The sequence below is a fragment of the Pleurodeles waltl genome, chromosome 4_2 (genome assembly GCF_031143425.1).
Source record: "Pleurodeles waltl isolate 20211129_DDA chromosome 4_2, aPleWal1.hap1.20221129, whole genome shotgun sequence".
NCBI lineage: Eukaryota > Metazoa > Chordata > Amphibia > Caudata > Salamandridae > Pleurodeles > Pleurodeles waltl.
In genome coordinates this window covers 487286237-487291806 of record NC_090443.1, presented here as the reverse complement: position 1 = coordinate 487291806, position 5570 = coordinate 487286237, and the positions used below count along the sequence as shown (strand labels likewise).

At 42.0% G+C, this 5570-nt stretch overlaps 1 pseudogene; it reads right to left on the bottom strand.

Annotated features, from left to right (window-relative positions):
- Window positions 1–245: 245 nt before the first annotated feature.
- Window positions 246–1354, bottom strand: LOC138293900 (dual specificity mitogen-activated protein kinase kinase 7 pseudogene; annotated as a pseudogene).
- Between the last annotated feature and the right edge of the window lie 4216 nt (window positions 1355–5570).

Below are 5570 nucleotides of genomic sequence, written 5' to 3'. Positions count from 1 at the left end.
TCTAACGCCAAAGTATAAATATGGCGTTAGTTTTGCGCCGAATTTGCGTCGAAAAAAACGACGCTAATTCGGCGCAAACGGAGTATAAATATGCCCCATAATGTCTGAAATATAGCAAAGACCTTGCCAGTTATTCCTCTCATTTTTCACCTCGAATTGTCGATGCCTGAGGCATTCTATCTTTGCCATAATGGAAGCGAAAATTAACACACCAGGTCACATCCACTTCCAGTATTCCATAATGCTTAATGAAGCTTCCTGTGATCTTTAGTAAGGCAGTCTTTCACAAAGGATTGAAAGTGGAGAGAGAAGCCCATGTTACAGGGGAGGAGAGGGGTTCCTCTTGAAGCACTTTTGTGAGCACCTCGAAGTCAGACTTGCAGTTTATGTAGGGGAACTGACCTGTAGCCAACTCCACCAGAGAGATGCCCAAACTGCACAAATCTGCTAGAATATCATAGTCTGGCTTAGTAGGATCAGGTGGGTCTATCCTCTCTTGCGCTATGTATGCTGCACATCCTACGCTTCGGGTCTTGGCCTTTGAGTCCACCAGTCAGCCACTGATGTCAAAGTTGCACATCTTGATCTGTCTCCTATCATCCAGCAAGATGTTGGAAGGCTTGACACTGCAGTGAATAACCCCATGCTTTTCTTTAAGGTAAAAGATGGTTTCCACAATCTCAAAAGTCATCTTTCCCAGAATCCTCTCAGTAGTGGGTCCGTGAATGCGCTTCTTAAGTTTCTCTGCACACGTACCCATTATTTTCATGGCGATTAACACATCCGTGTTGGTAATGCCTGTTCCATAGCACAGCACAATGTATGGACAGTCATGGCTCTTCAGCACCACTTCTAAGTCCATCAAGATCCTCTTATTTTTCTCCCGTTTTCCTGAGCGGCACATTTGCTTTACTGTTATGATGTGACCAGTTTTCTTGAAGTGCATGTTCCAGACCCACCCGCAAGTCCACCTACCAATCTCATCAAGATTTTCCGAGTGACTGATCTCCGCCTGATACCGCTGGCCTCCAATGGTCAGGTACCAAGTCTGTTTCATGATTTCTGCAAGTTTCAGGTCAATCTCCATTCTCTCCATGCTTCTCTGCATCTGATGGTGGTGCTGCAGGAGAGTCAAAATGTGACGTGGTCCAAGTGGGACGTTGTGGTGACGAGGGGAGTTCTCAGAGGAGGGCGAGCAGCTACTGTTATCATTCGTTAGAGTAAGCTGCAAAGTGAGACATGATTGATGTGGTCCGATCTCCAGCACTACCCGGTCTTACCGAGCCTCTTGGTTGTCCTGCTTCAGTTTGGCCTCCAGTGTGGAGAGTTTCTGTTCCAACGAAGAGGCCGCCATCTTTCCCCGCACACTAATAATACACAAACAGTGCATTGCACCTGCGCGAAAACTCAATCCCAGATCTCTTAACACATCATTAGCTTTCAAACCACTTCTTATGGTTATTTCCACTGTGTATTTAATTGTTCATCTAGGCCCATGAAGGACCTAATTTATTCCTTCCCTGAAGGGACATCAGTCTTAACTATCATACCAACCAAATTCACTTTTGGCCTGAATCCCTCAGCAGAAGTAGAATACCTGAAGTACTCCACTTTCTGCTTGATAAATCTGAATGTTTCCATGCATTTATCATCCCTTCCTTGGATAATCTTCACAAGACCACTTCCAAGGCCAAATTATGTTTGTCAGCTGGGTCTCCAAATACCAGAATATCATCTTGAAAAAAGACAACATTTTATGAGTCTTTGAACTCTCTGTACTCATGTCCTGAAAGATACTGGCAGCCAATGCGAAGACATAGGGAATGCAGGCAAGTAAATTGAAAAATATAATCAGGAGTTATAAACAATGTAAGTGCCTTGGAATTGGGATGAAATTTAATTTGGTGATAAACACTCCTTAAATACAGTTTTTAAAAGTACTTACCACCTTTCAATGACAGAACCAGCTTGTTAATTTTCGGAAGAGGAAAGTAGTCCATGACAATATTCTGATTTAAACATCTTTAGTCTGTACAAAACCTGAGCCACCTGTGAACTTTCTTTGTTATCACGGCCAGAGTGAGTGAATCTGAAGCTTCCACAGGTTCAATCACACCATCTGCTTAAGCATGGACCTTATGCCTGATAAGCAGTAGTATCCTTCTTGCCTTATGCCTAACAGGGATTTCCCCCATCCTCATGATTATTCTTCGCATTTTGACTGTGCCATGTATACTCTGGAAAACCTTTTAAAAATTAGACAGACTCGTTGACACTTGTGTCGCTCCCACCAGGGCTTAATGTGAGCCAGTGGTTTTGTGAGCTGACACTTATTTTTCCTCATCAGATAGTGATTGCGATCAAAAGAGAGAAAACACACAAACTAAAAAGAAGGGAGCAGAAAAAGACAGACAAACGGGCCCAAAGTGAGAAATCATGGACTACCAAGAGTGATCTAAAGGGGCAGCAGTGTATGGAAGTGGATTAATGAGGCCTGAGGTGAAATCAGCACTGTGAAGCCCAGGTATTCATTGAGCAGAGTTTTAATGGCTTTGATCACCAGCACTAACTCTTTTAAAAATTAAGTAATGCTCACCACTTACACCTGATCAGGCAATTTCAATTTACTAACGATAATCAAAACATGTTGATGCACCCAGCCAAATATTGTTGGCTCTGACTTGATCATGTTGTCTTTTCCTTTAACTAGCCTATCTTGCAACCTAGCATCTGCATACATATAGCCAATGACGACAATACTGCTGCACTGATACCCTATGGGACTAATGTTCTTGGGATTCAATCAACCACAGACCAAGCCAGATTTAACACATTGTGAGGAATAATGATATAGTGTGAGTCTGAGTCTACCATGAGATCAATCTTACGTCCTATAACAACGACCATGGCCTTCGGTCTATTCAATCTTCGGGAGCATCCACACTCTACATCTTCTGCAAAGGCCCATCATTGTCCCCCGCCACAGTGGCACATTTGCTCTTTCCATCACAACACATCCAGGGGAAGAATCTGTTTCTACCACATCTCCAGCACTCCTTACCAATAGGACAAACAGTTCTTGTATTTCGGCACATATGACAACTTTTCTGTGTGGTCTTCCTTGCAAGCCAGTTGTGGGTTCACTCTTTACTCTCTCTCTTACCGTCCTTTTCCCTCTTTAGAAACTATAAACCACAGTCACTTTTATTTTCCTCTCCAAAATCTCAACCTTTGGTGTGGAGAACACACGCAGAAACATGTGAACCCATGTAGAGGGCTGCAGAAATCCTTCAAAGCAAAGCATAGTTCCTTTGCTATGTGATGCTTGTGTGGTGTTTAACCAGCTCCGGTGTCACTTGCTATCAGGCGACTGAACCATGGGAAAGGTTAGTGCTGCTACTACAGTGCTGCCATGGTATGTTGACAAGCTGGATGAGGACCGGCAAAGGTTTAGGAACCAAAGGAGCCTCAGGTATGTTACTGAATTTATTACACTTCACAGGTCACTCACCAGGTCCTGAATGCTGTTTCCTAACCATTTCTTCCCAACTGCCTACCCTCAAAATTCCAAAGACAGCGCACAACATTCCACATGCACTGACACAAGAAGGAGGATTAGAGGAAGGAAAAGACAGCAAGGATAATGAAAGGGTAAACAAAGAAAAGTAATGTATAAAGGCTTAAATTTTAACAGCACTTAATGATATAACATATTCCCCCTCTCTTTGAGAAGTTATTCCAGTTCATAGTCCTTGAATCTTACTGACATGCCTAAATTATGTGAGAATCTGCCAACCAACACATTTTGGCCTTCATTCTGAACATTCAGTGCATATCCAACAGGCCCTTGAGGCACCCAGTCACACAGGGTGGTTATTGCATAATGGCAGAGGGCCTGCTTGGTAGAGAGGTACTGCCTTTGCCGAATCCCAAACCCATATCACTTCAAACATTGGAATAGGGTTCAGGTGTCTTATAATGGGGGGTAACTTGTGCAGCATGTGAAACATTCCGCCAGTTCCCATTTTCTAGCATTATAACTGACCCAGAGGATTTGATTACCCACATGACCCCACTGAATTTGTCATCACCAAGCTTGTTATGTGAGTGCTTCAGCCTGACCATGTCACCAACACATATCCTATTTTGAGACACAGCTTTTATTTGATCATAGTATTGTTTCATTTTGGACTTTTGCTTTTCAACTGCCTAACGCACTGCTTCTTTTTTGTTAATTACTTCCATATTTACATTCCTGGCACTTTCAAATATTGAGGCTAAAGCTTGGTTAAAGGATTCCTACCCTTTATCAACTCATACGGGGTTCTATGAGTTACACTATGGGGAGTGGTACGGTATGCCCGAAGGTGAGTTTGTAGGGTATATCCTACTTATAAGTTGCCTTTAAAGGCCAACTGTATGGCCTCCTTTATTATGCTGTTTGCTTGTTCAACCAGCCAATTACTTTGGAGATGATACAAAGGACACTTACAGTGCTCAACACCACAAGAATTAAAACAAATTGACATTTCTACTGAAAGAATTGTGTACCATTGTCACCACATTTTTCTGGAAAACCTCTCATGAGAAAACTTCTTTAAAGAACTCCAATATGTTCTTAATAGAGGGGCAATCTAGAAATTCTTAATAAATCCAGTTACTATAATAGTTTATTGTGGCTATAGCGTAATGCATGTTAAGAGGCAATCTGTCATGGCTCTATTAGGTCAACTCCCACATTCTGCAAGGCCCCTCAGGAAGTGTGACTGGTGTGAGTGCACATGAGCACCCACTCATGGTTTTATCAGCATCCTAACACAAGTGACAATCACATACAAACATGTCCATGTCACGATCCATGGATGCCCACCAATAATTCATTCTTAATTTCTCTTTGGTACCTATCATACCTGTGTGTCGTTCGTGGGGCAGTCCAATAAGTTGGAGTCTTAATACTGTAGGAGGCACTAGCATGTCATCTTCCACTATGGTTAGCTCCTCCCTCACTTTCCAGTATGGCCTGAGATTATCATCCAATCCCTTCTCCTTTGGCCAACCATTTATAAGGAAATTAGAAGGAATAACATATTCAAAGTCATCAACAGTAGCTGACATCCAATCCAATTTGCTCAAGATTTTCTCATCTTCTGGCTCAATCAACAACCATGCAATAGCAATGTCATCATCAGTTTCATACATATCATCCTCACATAAATCATCATAACCCGGCATGCAAGATTTAAAAAACAGCTGTTACATTGGATTTTACTATAAGATACTCTACACCCATCACATATTTGTTTTGTGCAACCTACAAACCAGTTCAGTTATGCGTGGTGAAAGTTTGTATGAATTGTATTTCCTCTGTATTCTATCCAGTAGTTTATGATCTATTCTAATAGGAAATGGCCTACCACATAAGAAGCTTTTAAATGTATATACAGCCCAAACACACACTAGAATTTCATGTTCTATTACAGAGTACTTAATTTCAGGTCCTCTTAACTTGTAAGAAGCAAAGGCTATTAAACGCTGTCAGGTCCCTTCTGGCCAAGCACAGTTCCCAATCC